Source organism: Pinus tabuliformis, chromosome 7, assembly GCF_031772625.1.
Source record: "Pinus tabuliformis cultivar Carrire ecotype Pingquan chromosome 7, CPIR1, whole genome shotgun sequence".
NCBI classification, from domain to species: Eukaryota; Viridiplantae; Streptophyta; class Pinopsida; order Pinales; family Pinaceae; genus Pinus; species Pinus tabuliformis.
Window position 1 is genome coordinate 1643052549 of NC_142293.1, and position 17381 is coordinate 1643069929.

The following is a 17381-nucleotide window of genomic DNA, read 5'->3' on the forward strand; positions in this document are numbered from 1 at the left end:
CAATGAACAACAGTGATAGAATGCCATCTGTCAAGGCAGCAACATGATGATGATGCACATTAGTATGGGCAGCATGATGATGAATGATGATCATGGATATGAAGGGCAGCATGATGATGGATAAGATCATGGACATGAGCAACGTGATTAGTGAAGTATGGTGCAGTATGAGTGGTACAGCAAGAGAACCAGATGCAGCACGATGATAGGTGAAGGAGTCACCTTGGAGAATCAGTTGAAGCAGAATGCCTTCAACTGATCTCATTGTTATAGAAGATGATCTATGCTCAGATCTAGACAAGTCAAAGTGTTGACTTCTGTTGTAAATTTACTCTCTCTCTCTTTCTCTGCTAAACTTTGAAGATAAAAGAAGAATTGATCAAGGGTTTCCCCACACGTTGTGGGGTTTGTCCCTGGCTCGCGCCATATCTTGTGTCCTCTTGTCTTGGCTTGTCTTCTGCGATTTTATATTTATGTTCTATCTGCAGTTTATTGTAATGTTGATGTGATTGCTAACTGTGAAAATTTAAATAAATTGCTCTAGCATAGAACATACCTAAACTTAACATGGTATCGGAGCTGAGGTGAAGACAATGCCCAAGCAAGAGTGAAATAGCAATCACCGAAGACAATTGGGACAAGACAGAAGGATCAATGGGTTCCTCATAATTCACCGAGGGTGAATTCAAAGCAAAGAATGTTATCAGAATGGCGCAGCGGAAGATTTTGATGGTCCATCTTAAGATCACTTCATTGGGAAGTTAGGATCTAAGGGTGGAAGGAAAGGCGGATGCCTTGTTGAAATAAGTTCGGCCGTTATGCGAAGGAGTGTCCGAATGGCAGAGACACATCCCTTGATGAAGATAACAATCATTCCTGGGACATCTTCAATGATCAAAAGAATGACTGGTAATGCAGGTCATCAAGGAAATGGTCGACTCTTCCACAAAAGCAAGGAACCCCAAAATCTCTTCGAACCTGATGTCCATCTCGGAAAAGGTTGCAGGGTGGCACTTATCGATGGAAAGGTATGTGTTTGAAAATAGATCTTTTAAAGATGTTTTTGAGTTCAGGGTTGTATCAAGTTGCAGGAAACCATGTACATTGACTCAGCTCTAGAGGTCTGTGAGTCAAATGGTGACTACGATGCCTGAATTCAAAAGGAAGCATGAAGGTACATGTCTGAAATGTACCAAAGGAAAATATTATAAGGGTACCATTCCCCTCATGCAGCAGGTTCACAGGTTTGGAACAACCCGAGGAGTTTGAGAATCATGATCAAGGAATCTCATGTATACAGGTGGAAGAAAGCCCTCTATGGCTTGAAGAAAAACACCTCAAGCATAATATGAGAGGATTGATAGTTGTCTAATGCAGCTGAGATTCACTAGGAGTGAAACCGATCCATACCATTACTCGAAGGTTGTGGATGATAAACCTCTCGTACCGGCACCTATGTCTGACAGGTGCAGACCCTCTCATTTATAGGAGACGGAGGGAGTTGGATTCTGAATGTGAGAAGATAAGATGCAAGCTTGTGACTGCCTCGAGGATCTTAACTTTCAGAAGTTATATGGTAATGATGTCGGACCAGATTTGGGAAATGCCTTTGAGTTTCATAAACTCATTCACATTAATGTACTTGGAGAACCTCCATCTGGACATATGGGATGCAGTTAGCATGGTGAGCTCATATTTGAGCCTCACTGAATTGGTGCCAAGAATCTTCTGAGATATCTTCAGGGCACAATCTCTCATGGATACACTAGCGAAAATATGAAACCACATGATTATTCGAATGATGAGTGGGCAGGATCACTAGAGCACTTCCCAGTGTTGTTTCTCTTTGGAATCGGCCTCGATATCCTGGATGAGCAGGAAGCAGAAGTCAGTGACTCTAAGCAGAATACATTGATGATAGCATGGCCTTCTGTGAGGCAGTCTGGTTGTTGAAACTCTTCAGTGAGCTGTTTGTACACATGATGAATACCACTGTGATTCTCTGTGACAACTAGAGGTGGGATTCGATTATTGAGGAATCTCATATTCGACAATTGCTCCAGCAGATAGACATCAAATACTACCTTATCTGGGATATGGTAAGTCGATGATCAAGGAGGCTCCATCGCACTAAGATGATGTACAGGACAAAGCCCTGAGGAAAGATCAAATTTGTGATTTTCCCGAACGACTTGGAGTCATCGAGAGACCTTTGTAAAAGGGTCCTGCATGTTGCATACATTGAGCTCTGGGAGCTCTGGGGGGCTTGCAGTTCTATTGGAGCAACATACGACCACAGGGTGACTCACCCTCCCCTGGTGGTGCGTACTGGAACAAGATGATTCGCTCTCTTGTGGGACAAGATGATACGCTCTCTTGTGTAGCAGGATGATTAGTTCTCCTATGAGGCCTAGATTGATGTGTTCTCCATGGCGATTGTAGCAGGATTGATGTGTTCTCCTGCGAGGCCTGGATTGATGTGTTCTCCATGGCGATTGTAGCAGGATTGATGTGTTCTCCTGTGAGGCCTGGATTGATGTGTTCTCCATGGCGATTGTAGCAGGATTGATGTGTTCTCCTGTGAGGCCTGGATTGATGTGTTCTCCATGGCGATTGTAGCAGGATTGATGTGTTCTCCTGTGAGGACAGGATTGATTAAGTTCTCTTGTCGAGGCATCCTACCCATGCAGTCTGGGACTAATGGGAAGTACCTCTCATCTGATCAATGAGTAGGGAAATGAAGTTAGGGACCATAGTAGTACCGATGGACGCATCGTTGTATCTACCGTACTCCCTACGCTAGGATGACCTCCATTGATCTGGGATCAATGATACTGGTCTGGGACCAGTGGTAGGAGTTGTACATACTATGATGCTGACTTCGGGTCAGCTGAGACTAGTCTGGGACCAGTGGTACATACTCCGAGACTGACTTCGTGTCAGTGCAGTACTGGTCTGGGACCAGTGAGAGTCGTACATACTATGATGCTGACTTTGGGTCGGTTGAGACTGGTCTGGGACCAGTGGTATGCACTCTGAGACTAACTTCGGGTTAGTGGAGAATGATATGACTCATTCTCGATCAATTCTTCTTCTTCATAGTTCAGCAGAGCAGAGCTAGCAGAGCTGAGCTAGCAGAGCCAGCAGAGCTGAGCAGAGCAGAGCTACCAGAGCCAGCAGAGCTGAGCTGAGCAGAGCTACCAAAGCCAGCGGAGTAGAGCAGAGCCAGCAGAGCTGAGCAGAGTTGGGCAAAACAGTGCAGGGCTCTGATGGCAGAGATAGTACAGTCGTACATATGGATCAGCGGATGGAGTTCTCCCTAGTTGAGAGGGAGTGTTAAATTGGCAACTAGGGCCAAACTCCATGTGGGTCGGTTTATTTATGGCAGCTGATATTTTTATTGGATCCCTCTCGCCGAGAGGTGTAGGATTGATCCAAAGATCATCCGATTCCGATAAGTATTTATGGAGATATGAATTTATTTTGTTTATGTAATTATTATCAAGCCGACCAGCTCTTATGTAGGCTCTAGAAGCCCAACCGGCGTGTCTATTCATCATCTTCATTTTGGTATAAATAGATGAGGATTTGTTATCATTTTAGACATGTATTCTTGATGTGATCTCCTCTCCACGTCTTGGGTTTTGAGAAGGAGAGTCACAAAAGGAATACACTGCCCTAGTTTGATGATGCCCTAAGCCGCAGTCTCAAAGGAACAAAGAACAGCTGCAGTAAGCCGCGGTCTCATAGGAACAAAGAACAGCCGCAGTAAGCCGCAGTTAATAGGAGTTAAGGAGTCATAGATCAGTGGGCCGAAGAGATCCAACGTATATGAAGCCAAGCCACAGTCTGGTATATAGAACAGCTGAAAAGGATTACACGCAGTCAATTAAGGTCACGTATACGCTGGAGCCAATATGTCGGTCACAACTCTAATGCACAGGTCATGTCACATATATATATTCATATACGCTGAAATACGTTCTGAAGAAACATGTGGAGACCATGCACTTGGAACGCTGTCATATATCACAATCATATAATACGGGGAATGAAGATATTTATTGGAACGCAGTCAGGATGCAGGCAAAGATGCGTGGACACATGTATATCACGCCAGCCCTAGATCTGGCAGCGTGGTTCATGCTGTAGCACGCAGACATATAATACGCTCTCCGAAATCCACATTTGTATATACGCATAGCATCACGCAGCTCATACGTTGTAATGGAGGCAATATATACGCACAACATTACGCTGTCCATACACTATAATGAAGGCAATACGCACAACATTACGTTGTCCATGGAAACCTTTATACACAGTTAATGAAGCCACAGTAAGACCCTATGTGCAGTCATGGAGATAGTCATACGAACTCAAATACTTTTGATGTTTTGAAGAGCAGTTACAGGTATACGCAGTTAAGGAGAGACGGACTTCTCATATCCACAAACAGAAGAAGATTCACATTAGGGCTTGACTGCACCTCGGTTGGGAATTAGGTGCAGTCATGGCAAAATCTCAGGTACATGATCTAATTCGATAAGGACGCAGCATTAACTAAGGTCTGGTGTAGGTTCCATTCTCAGCATACCTGTAGGTGCAGTCTAGATGAATCTCAGATCTCATACTTTGTAGATCATGGATGGATGAAGGAGAAAGGACTGCGGATAAGGTTACAACATTAGCATGAAGTCTGTGCTATTAATGTTGGCATATACATAAGTGCTTTTGTGCCCTTACTATCCTCACTGTCTGGGTCTAATTGAGATCATAGTAATCTTGTTGTTGCTATCTCAGTCTTAGCATTGATGTGATCATGTTGGAGAGTATTTAAGTGATGACTGTGTTTACTACACTCTAAGCATAATCTACAGTGATAAAATGGCTTACCTGTAGCAGCCCTATCACAATGAACAACAGTGATAGAATGCCATCTGTCAAGGCAGCAACATGATGATGATGCACATTAGTATGGGCAGCATGATGATGAATGATGATCATGGACATGAAGGGCAGCATGATGATGGATAAGATCATGGACATGAAGGGCAGCATGATGATGGATAAGATCATGGACATGAGCAACGTGATTAGTGAAGTATGGTGCAGTATGAGTGGTACAGCAAGAGAACCAGATGCAGCACGATGATAGGTGAAGGAGTCACCTTGGAGAATCAGTTGAAGCAGAATGCCTTCAACTGATCTCATTGTTATAGAAGATGATCTATGCTCAGATCTAGACAAGTCAAAGTGTTGACTTCTGTTGTAAATGTACTCTCTCTCTCTTTCTATGCTGAACTTTGAAGATAAAAGAAGAATTGATCAAGGGTTTCCCCACACGTTGTGGGGTTTGTCCCTGGCTCGTGCCATATCTTGTGTCCTCTTGTCTTGGCTTGTCTTCTGCGATTTTATATTTATGTTCTATCTGCAGTTTATTGTAATTTTGATGTGATTGCTAACTGTGAAAATTTAAATAAATTGCTCTAGCATAGAACATACCTAAACTTAACAGATATTCAGAGAAGAATCAATCAAACAATTCATTTACAGCAAACCAGAGAAGAAGTGTATCACAGATCTCAGATCCTACAAGAGAAACTGAAGAAGATTTTTGACAAAAGGACAAAGGCAGAGGATTTTTTCATAGGAGACAAAGTGCTGAAATGGGATTCCAAAAGGGAAGATAAATGAAAGCATGCTAAATTTGATTTCCTATGAAAAGGACCTTTTGCTATTCAGGCTATGCAAGGAAACAACACCTACTTTTTGAGAAGTTTGGATGGTACAGAAGCAGAGGATGGGCCAGTCAATGGTCGGATGCTCAAGCATTATTTTGATCCTCTTTGTTAACATATTAGGACTGTATTTTGTACATAACAGTGTCTATTTTCTGCAGTTTATTACAGCAATAAGGTAGGGAGTAAGATGCAGCAAATTTTGAGGAAAAGAAGCAAAGAATTGTGCTACTTTTTGTATGATATTTTGAGTCTATTGGAAGACTTAAGGAAGAAGACTTGGGAGCTATAAAAATGATGACAAATACTCAGACAAACTGTCAGATACGGAGCTGTAATTGTTCAAACCAGCTCATGGGAAAAAAATATATGCCACAAAATTACAGTTGTGTTTGTTTACAGCAAAAGGAAATCTCAGATTGCAACAAGAGTTGAATACAAGGCCATCTCACCTGCTGTTCTTGGCTTTTCATCTGGAAAAGCCATCCCCAAGTGGAGCCACTGCTAGGTTCCTATACCAATAGGTGTCATATTTCATGATTGACTATGGAAATGCCAAATATGATCATCCTTTCCATGCTGCAAAGATTCCATATTTTCAAAAGACCAAAAAATTTAAAAAATGTAAATAGGGTATGCCCCAAAAGAAAAATCAAAGGGCAAGAAGAATGAATTGGTCAATAAAGAAAGAAAATGAACCCCAAAGAAAGGACCAGGAAAGTGTGCTAGCCAAAATGCCACTGCTATCCTATTTTTTGCAAACAAGTTCAAATTATGCAATCAGTGACTTCTGACACACTTGATGGATGGCCCAACAGCTCAATCTTGGCTAGTACATGTTTAAATTCCTTTCTTTAGCAGTAGAGAATAAGGTCTGTTCAAACAGTTTAAGCTTGGCAGATCACTAGTTAGGTAGAGAAGCAAGGGAGCTCAATAGCTGAATCTGAGCCCCTGGAAGAGATAAGGGCAGACTTAGATAGGAGGGCAGTTAAAAGAAGAAAAAAGGAGAGGAAGGGTTTGCTAGCTCAAATGCACCCAAGAAGAAAGAAGAAAAAATGTTAGGTGTATTAGGCTGGGTAGGCAGTTTTGAGGTTGCAGAAGCAGGTTGATGAGCAGTGTTGTCTATAGGAGGGAATTCATCTCTCATGAATATCATAAGTGCAATGGCACTTGTTTGGTTACAGTTCAGGTGGAGCATGACTAATTTCCCTTCTCATTTCCCCAAAAATCATTTACTAAACTCCCCACAAGGACATTGAGACATGTTCATTGTTCCTAGTTCACTTCATTTCATGAAAATTACTAAGTGGAACTCTGTGTTTACTTAGCCAAAACAAGCCACATTTCTTGTGTAAAAATCTTTTTCTTCCTTTATGCTAAGTCTCTACAAATTCATGACTTGGATTCCTTTCTTGTTTCCCTAAAGCCTAAGTCACTTTGCAAACTTAGTGCTTTGTGTAAACCTACCTCTCATATTAACATCCTAACTCTATTTATATAACTCCTATGTATATTTCCCTTCCCATACTATGTAAAACTACATAAAAACCCCAAAATACTTAAATATTCCCCGCCTCGGCAATTATAGCCATAAAACATGGCATTTCGGTAATTATAGGTTCACTTAGAACCTTATAATAACCCCTCCGCATACACAAATCGTGGATTTTATTTAACACTTGGTTAAATAAATAATTGTGCCCGCAAAACCCCGATAAACCAAAGTTTAATACCTCGAGAACATTATAAAACATTGAAAAATTAATGTGGGTCCCCGTGTCATAAGCCTCCGCCAACTCACCCCTCCGTCAACCGTCTGATTCGGGCTTTCCCATCGGACGATCCACATCAATATCAGAAGCGCCCCGATGACCGAACAATAGGATTCGGGAAATCGGCGGTTTTCCCACCATACATAATCCACGTGTCGCTACCATGTTGTATCGCGTCCGTTCGGCCCAAAACCACCATGGTACATAAAGCGGTGTGATAATACCATAAACCACTCTCCCTTCCCGCCGATGACGTCAGTGCCCACGTCAGCTGCCACCTCATCATTGTTTTGTCCGTTGTGTCCACCACGTCACCGCCAAGTTAGCTTCCGTACCCCCGCTACCCGACAAAGATGATGTCATGCTGACGTCACCTGACCAAAGCACACCAAAAACCCGCCAAAATCAAAATTTTTGTTAAAAAGCCGTTAAACGTCATTTTTTGCCCATTTCACTTTGTTTCTTCTAAGCGATGTTTGCATGGTTTTCGACGTACAAAACGCCATTTTCACTGCACAGTCCACCACCCAGGGAAATCAACTCCGCTGCTCGATCCCTCAACTCGGTCTGCCACCCACATTTCACACCAGGCGTCCATAAAACATGTATTTACCAGAAACCCACTCATAAACCCTGTTTTTCGAAGTTTTTCTGTAAAAATTGCCTGCAGAACCAAAATTCGAATGAGAATCACAGTGCTGCCTCTACACCTCTGCATTAACATCACTGTTTTACCCATTTTTTCAAAGAAATCCTGTGAACTGTGTTTCCCTCTGCAATTCCGCCCATTTAGCTAAAATTCAAGCCTGTTTCGGTCTGCAATTTCCGCAGAAAGGCCCACCAACTGTCATTTTACCCTACTGCTAGTGCAAAAGCCCCTAACTCCAATTAAAAAGGTCATAAAATAATTTGAAAAGGGAGACTCCAGTGGCCCTGAATGTTGCCCCCTTGAATGCACCACATAAAGAATTGGAATGGATGCCCCTTGCTGACAAACATTGCCAAATTAAGGATATGATGGGTGACAAGCCTCACCTGCAAGCCTTTTGTGAAATTAGGAATAGCTACAGAAGCAATACCGATGTCTTTGGAATTTGGGAGTCCAACATGCCCATCTACTACCTCCCTTCAGTAAATGTGTTGCCTGATCTCATCCATTTGTGTTGTGAAAATTATGACCCAATACAAAGAGAAGTTATGGCTCCATCTGGGACTGTCCTCTTCTATATTACCCCTCAATCCATAAATGAGATGCTGCATTTTAAACCAACTCAACCTCTGGCCCCTCTCACCATGGAATTCTTGCTTGACCAAGCTGCCAAACTGCCTAGTTTAGAGATAACTAGAATAGCTCAATTATTCATGAGACCAAAAAGGCAGCCCAGGCAGCCACCCCCTTTTAATCAGGTCTGGTTCAATGAAGCTGGTGTATTCATTACTGATATGATTTCCTATATCTTGGCTTTCAAAACCAGTGAGCATATTGATGAAACTGTCTTAGTGTTGATGTCCATATTCACTCCAGGGCAGCCCCCTGCTGTCCAATATGATTATGCCACCTTCATAGCCAATAACATCCATGAGCAATTCATGAACTTGGACAGAGAAAGAGTGTTCAAATTCACATCCTACATATATCATTTACTGCTATACAATCAACCTAATAGTTTTCAAATTACCCTTAGAAAGTTGGACCTCAAGGGAGAAAAGAGGTCTGTGATATTCCGGACCTCAATATTCCATCAAGTCCATAACTCCCCTTATACATATTGTGAGTTTGTTGACCTGTTCATATATCCAGCTACTTCTCTATTATTGATAACTCCTCCTGCCAGACTCTCTGCTGAAATGCAGAAAATTTTGCATCTCTCAAAGGACTACAATATTGGTGGCTGGTATTTTTACCAAAATCACACAATGATCAGGATTTATGGCTGTGAACTATCCCCCTACAAGCTGCCAAAGTATGTGCCTATGAGACTATTTTCCCTGGAATACTTTAGGCAATTTATTAGTTCAGATTTGACTCATTTCTATGGGGCTAGGAAAAAGGCACAGCTCAAGATAAGAAATCAATTGGGCCCTTTTATCGTCAACAAAGGGGAAGCCTGGGAGGAAGCAAATAAGATTTTAAGGGATCAACTTATGCTGAAACAAAGCTTTTATTGGGCACCATATGACCCTGAACATTTCATAAGTTATAGAAAAGTCAAAAACAAGCTTACAGGATATGTTCACCACAAAATCCCTGAAATTCAAAAATATGCTAACCAACAAGAATGGGTAGAAGGCACACTAGTAGAAGAGATTACTGAGGAAGAGAGATTGGAAAAAGCAATGAAAGAGCTTGAAAAAACACTTGACCTAGACTCTTTTGGACAGGTCCCTTTCAAATTGCCTCAACACATTGGAGCGGGCACATCATCTGCTACAACTTCACAACAACCTGCCCAGGAAAGTACTCCACCTGCAACGACATCCAAAGGCAAACAAGTGCTGCATTCAGAGCAACAAGATATAATGGCAGACTAGCTAGATACATCAAAGGAACAAAGCCAAGGGCAAGGTCCTTCAACACAAACAAAGGTACCTGAAACCCCTGTATTACAAACTCCTGTTAATGAGGAAAGAGCCAAGAAAAGAGACAAGCAGGAAGACACACCTATAAGTGGATCAGCAAAACAGCAAGGGGAAAAGAGGCAAAGGTTAAATCCTTACTCTAAAGAGGAACTCTTGGGAGAGACAACAGGCAACCTAAGAGGTGAGGGAAGAACTGAACAGCAGACTCCTCTAATTTTGGAAACATCAACTAGCTCATATCAGCAAGAGCTAGAGAGGCAACATGGTGTGGAGGTTACATCCACCAGGCCACAGAGCAAACAACAGAGCAAGCAAGGCTCAGATATCAAGAAAGCATTTACTGAAATAAAGGCTAGAAATGAGCCAATAAGGATCCAACTTTATAATCAATTACTGAGAATGGCCCCCACAAATCAACAGGTTAATGGCAGCGTACGATAAACAAGAAGGAAAAATGACTCTTAGTCACTTCAAGCCCACAATGCAGCAGCCAAAGTCAGCTACTGATTTTATCAGGACCAATCTGGAAGTTCTCTCTAAAGACATCCACCCAATGGACCAGATTGAATTACATAAACAAACCGGAGAAATGGTGTACTCCACCTTGGCAGACAAAGCATTATTAGCTCACAAACTGCAAAATTCATTACATAATACTTCTGCCCAATTGGAATTGGAAAAAGCTTCTTCTTTGGCTAAGGATAACAGGATTAAATCCTTAGAAGAAATTATCATAGAGCTGGGACATGATCCCAAGGATCCCAAAGGCATCCAAGCATTAATAAGAAAGAAGGAGGAAGACATTGTAGCCCTCAAAAAGCAATTAAAGTTGTCGATTACAATGCATCCACAAACCACAGAAGTTGCACAGCAGAAAGCAGAGGATGACACGATGGGTTTACTGATGAGGATGAATGAGAGATTGGCAAAAACAGAGAAGGCATTGGAGGAGGAACTACAAGGAAAATAGGGAGAGTTGGCCTCTCAGCCATCTCAAACAGCTCCAATTGTTACAACTGCTCCTTCTACAGTCACAACAGCAGTCCCTCCTACTGATCCGGCATCAACAGCACCAAGCACTACATCAACAACAGCAGCAACAACAACAGTACCAAATACCACCATAAGCATGGAAAAGACGATGAAGGAAATAAAGGCCTTAGAACTCCAAATGGCAGAACTGAAGGAAGCCAAAGAAAAACTGGCCAAGTTAAAGGTAAGCCATGATAAATCCAAAATAATTGTGGTTGAAAAAACAAGAGAGGTAAAGGCCTTGGAAAATAAGGTAAAATCCTTGGAGAAATATCTTACTCTTCATAAAACTCTATCAAAAATCAAAACAATTTTGTGGACTAAAATTGGCCAGTCCATCGCTGATCAATGGAGATCAATACAGACTATCCATGAGCAAATTGAACTGATAGAAATGGCCCAAATAGAGATTCAAAAGGCCAGGACATTATTGGGAAACATGCCCGAGCAGGCCAATAGATTAATCAATTTTTTGAATACTCACACCAAAGAAGAACTAGCAGCTCTAGATATAAGGGATAGGACAGGCACTATTTTGACAGTTAAAAGGGTGCTGACTATGAGGAATTTTATACAAAATCTAGAAAGAAAGTGTCAAGAAATGCAGATAGAAATAAATGCTTTTACAGAAAAGTTCACAGTCTTACAGCAAAAGGGTCTACCCAGTTTGTTAACCAGCAATCAGAGACTGTTGACACATGAACAATATGCTCACAGGGTGAATACATATTTTACCAATCAGATCACAGCATCATCAAGCACTTCAGAAGACACAGTACCTCCCTCTGGACAGAGCTTATATGACAAGTTGGAAAATCTGTTCTATATCGAGCATGAAATAACACATCTTTTCGAAGTCCAGCCCAATTACTACAGGTATACTGAAGCTGATGAAACATTAATAAAACTACAAAGACACCAATTGCCAACAGACCAATGGTGGCAGAGTATGCTAGAGGTTTTACCAAGGTAGTTTTAGTTCTCTTTTTGATCATCTGCATTTAATCAAATTTAATGCGCGTGCCACATATCATAAAAATGAAAACAACAGAGGAAGGAAGTCACGCCAAAATGCATTGAAGCGGAATCAGGCACAGATGAAAGGGTCGGGACAGCAACGCAGGAACGTGGAATAAAGAGATAGCTACCAGCCAACTTGTTGAGTTAAAAAGTCAAATATATCAGACCACCTAAGGCAACCAGTACAGCAGAAGTTACTCCTACATTCATTGTGCTCTGTTTTCAATGTCATTTACTTCTTTGAAGAAGTAGATGGATAAAGTTATTGCTTGATATTTTCTCTATGAGATATTTTGTAACTTTTTTTGTATAAATACCTTCCCTAGAGATGTATTGGGGGTTGGTTGGTGAATATCATTCTGGACCTACGTTGTAAAATTTGAGAACTCTTCTGAATAAATATTGCTGGAATGCTTTGTTGATAAACTCTCTGGTTATGGAATTAAAGGCAGAAGAACATGTTGCAGAATTCTTGGATTGTCTCATGGATCAATAAGTCTTTTCAACTCTTGTTATACTATTTCTGTGTTTTATATATCATCTAAATATCATATTCTAAATTGCAGGAAGAAAGAATAGCTCAGAATTTACTTTGTTGTACCAGGTGTTCAATTCCTGTCATTTTTTATGTTTTCTTCAGGACTAGCATAGGCAGGAATTCTTGATTGCTCTTGTCTCCCTGGTTCTTACACTCTGAATATAATTAAGGAATTCTTAACTGCTCCTTGGTAATATTTATTCATTTTCCCTCTGTTAGCGTAATGAAAGATCCTTAATTGCCTTTCATTTCCTGACTCCATTTCATCCTATTCCAGCTTGAAGATTGTTCCATGTCTAATTATCTTGCTCTTTAGTTCCTCCTTTGCCAAAGAAACCATACCCAGAAGTTTATTTTCATTGACTCCATTAACCCAATGGTCTGAACTTCTCATAATTTGCAGCCCTGTTCTATTGAATGTCACCATCCAAACATCAAACAAATACTTGTGCCTCATAACTAGCCTAACATATAGCAAAACAAAGCTAAATCATAAAGAGAGAGCCCTCTCTAGTTGCAGATTGGCTAGAATCTGCAGCTAAAAGATTGGTTAGTGGTTACCTCGGCCGTATTCCCTTTTCCACTGCTTTTGGGGAACAACCTGAGTGATAACAGCAGCTACTTAAGCAAATGAACGATTAAACCACAAATATATGCTAGCATACATGTATAATAAAGAGGAGCCTTGGCTACTAGGGTTGGGCCTTAACCCAAGAGCTTCACCCCTCTCAGTTAACTCAGTGATGGCTCAAAACAAACCTCATTCTTATTATCAAAACAATAGATTACATCAAAAATTGTCACAAGTCTTGCAGCTCAAAAATAGAGTAAAGTTTTACAATCAAAAATCTGAATCCTACTGAGGTCCTAGGCCTCTCTACTTATACATCTGAAGTCTCCAACAACTTCCTTAAAATTAGGGAGGCTTGGCTTCCAAACTCGAGATAAACTGGTGCTTTGACTTTCACTTGCTGGGTTGCCTTCTAGTCCTCGTGATTTGGCTATTCGCACTCCGGGCTGATGGAGGAATATTTGAATGGAGGGGTAGTAAATGAGGAGGATTTACCTCCGATAATTCCTCTCGCTTGTCCCATTCGAGTTTTCACCAAGATCTTTGCCAAAATTCCTTATTTTTATCCTTAAATCCTGCATTAAATGCACATTAGACCACAAAGCAAAATATCCAACTCTAACTCATCTCATAAACAAAATATAATCAAAAGTATGCAATAAGTTGTGAGAATAGTTGATTTGACTAAGCTAGGAGGTGAAGTAAGGCCCATATAATTACCCAATGATGAGACCCATCAATGAGCACTCCAGAGTTAGTAGAGTTGAAGTTGCAGTTGAAGTAAATGCTTGATAAGGGGTACATTAGACCAAGTGTATCACCTTGGGGTGCACCAGTATTGTTCATGAAGAAGAAGGATGGTACTCTTCGATTGTGCATTGATTACAGGCAACTAAACAAGGTGATGATCAAGAACATGTATTCATTGCCAATTATTGAGGACTTGTTTGATCAGTTGAAGGGAGCAACAGTGTTCTCAAAGATTGATCCGCGTTCAGGATATCATTAGGTACGCATCAAAGAAGAGGAAATCTACAAGACTGCCTTCAGGACCAGGTATGGGCATTATGAGTTTTTTGTAGTTCCATTCAGTTCGACTAATGCTCTAGATACTTTTATGTGTTTGATGAATAGTGTGTTATGTCCTTATCTGGACAAGTTTGTTATTATATTCATTGATGAAATCTCGATATATTCTAAGAATGAAGAAGAGCATGCCGAGCATCTAGCAGCAGTGTTGAGATTTCTAATAGAGCATCAATTGCATCCTAAGCTTAGCAAGTGCAATTTCTTTGAAACATAGGTACACTACATGGAACATGTTGTTTCCAAGAATGGCATAGTAGTAGATCCATAGAAGATAAAGGCTACCATGGAGTGGGAAGCTCCTAGAAATGTGGAGGAAGTTATATCATTCATGGGCTTAGCAGGTTACTGGAGGAGGCTCATCAGGAACTTCTCATGCATTGCATATCCTATTACATTATTGTAGAGGAAAGGTGAGAAGTTTGAATGGATAGAGGAGTGTGCAAGCAATTTTGAGCATTTGAAGTAGTTGTTGACAAATGCTCCAGTGTTAAAGATTACAGATCCGGATAAAGAATTTGTAGTATGTACATAAACTTGTAAGATAGGTCTTGGTGGAGTCCTTATGCAGGAGGGACAAGTGATATGCTATGAGTCCAAGAAACTGAATGACAATTAGCAGAACTATGTGACTCATGATCTTGATTTGGTAGTCATTATTCGTGCCTTGAAGATGTGGAGACATTATCTTCTTGGCGGGAGGTTTGTGTTGATGAGCGATAACAGTTGGTTGAGATATTTGTTTGACTAGTCGAAATTGAATGCCATGAAATTCATATGGTTGGCTACTCTTAGTGAGTTTGAATTTGAGATCAGTTATATTAAGGGAAAGGAGAACAGGGTTGTGGACAGATTGATAAGATTAGATCTTACAGGTAGGGAAATAGGATGACAGGTATAGGGATCTTATGCACAAGTTATAGCACGGTATTGGTGATTAGGATGTGGATTATCATCTTACAACAAATGGCTTGGTGAGATTTAGGGATAGGATCTATGTGTCAGAGGACATTGAACTAAAGAAGCTTATCTTGAGGGAGTTTCATGTAAAACCATATTCAGGTTACCTAGGATATTGACAGCAGTTAAGAAGTTCTACTACTGGCTGAATTTGAAAAAGGAATTGGCAGAGTTTATGGTGAGATGTTTGGACTGTCAGTAGGTCAAAGCAGAGTGTAAGCATCCATGTAGATTACTTCAACCTATTCTGATTCCAGGGTGGAAATGGGAGGTCATTTCCATGGAATTCATTACACGTCTTCTGAGGCCATCGAGGCAGCATGATTCTATCATGCTTGTGGTAGACAGATTGAGCAAGGCAACTCTCTTCAGTCTAGTAAATACTACTTATTCATCTAGTGACATAGCACAGGTATTCATCAGGGAGATTATGAGATTGCATGGTGTTTCGAAGAAGATTGTGTCGGACAAGATGCCAAGTTCACTTCCAAGTTTTGGAACGAGATGTTTGCAGGATTAGGGACAGAGTTGGCCTTCAGCACAACTTATCATCCACAGATAGATGAAAAGACAAAGAGGGTCAACAGGATATTGGAGGATATGTTGAGGATGTATGTCATGCATTAGTAGATGATATGCGATGAGTACCCTCCATTGATTGAGTTTGCATACAATGGTTATCATGAATCACTAAGGAAGAGTCTGTTTGAGGCACTACATGGGAAGATTTGTAACACTCCCATCAACTGGAGTGATCCATTGAACAGGGCACTTATTGGACCGAACATGTTGGCAGACATGGAATAGGAAATACAGGTTATAAATAAGAATCTAAAAGCAACACATGATAGGAAAAAAAGTTATGCAGAACATCATAGAGCATTTAAGGAGTTTCAGGTTGGGGAGCATGTGTATTTGTGCATCAAGCCCAAGAAGAGCTCCATGAGGATTAGATCATGTGCCAAGTTGGCACCATGGTATTATGTACCTTTTGAGATCATTGAGAGGATTGGCCCAGTGGCCTACATACTTGAACTGCCTCTGACAGTGAAATTCTATGGTGTTTTTCATGTTTCATTTCTTAAAAGAATGTAAAGGATGTTGATCATGTTATTGATTGGTCTGTATTGCAGGTGGAGCAAGAAGGAGAATTCTGGTCAAAACTCCAATGCCTATTATAGCGGAAACATCTCGTGCTCTAAAATAGAGCACTCAAGCAGGTTAAAGTGTAGTGGAAGCAATTTGGGCCCGATGAAGCTACATGTGAGATGGTTGATCAGATGTTGGCTATGTATCCTTCATTGTTTGTCGATGAAGGGAAATGAGTCTTGGTATTTGTACATATTTATGTATGGCTTCTATTGTAAATACAGCAATGGGCTAAGTTATAAAGCTCCAATAAGCAGTATGGTTGTTATATTTTCATGTTGTCAAGATGGTTTTGCTTGGAATAAGATGTTATTGTAAATACTACAATGAGCTCGGTTATAAAGCTCCATAGGCAGTATGTTTTTTCTCTTCAACGGTTTTGCTGGGTCTAGGTGTGGTTTAACAGTGAGGATGGTGTTCCCCTAAGGGGGAGGGGTCTGTAACAACCCCGGGTTAAAATTTCATGCAATAAAAGTTAATAAAGATAAAATAAGACCACGGGAAAGGGACACTTATTCCAAGCTAAATGTTGGGAAAAATATCCTATGGGCATCACTTGTTGTGCTTTATGGCTAAGGAGAATTGGAAAAGGCAATGGCTAAGGATTTGGAAAGGAAAAAAGGTATTTTTGGCACATTATTTATGAAAATAACGGAAATTAGGAGAAAAGGAAGGTGAAAGGTCAGAGGTTACATGTGAGGAGGAAAATTAAGGAAAATAATGGAAAATTGAAGAAAATAGAGGCCTCATTAATAAAAAAGGCTTTTGAGGATCAGTTGGTAACATTTTGTGAGTTCCGTTTTGGAATTAGCTTTAGAGAGGAGAAGAGCACCAAAAGGAGAAAGAAAGTAAGCAAGCAAGGAAAGGAAAGGAAAGGAAAAGCAAAGAAGGACAAGGAAATCAAAGGAAGGCAGGGATCAAGCACCTTCAGC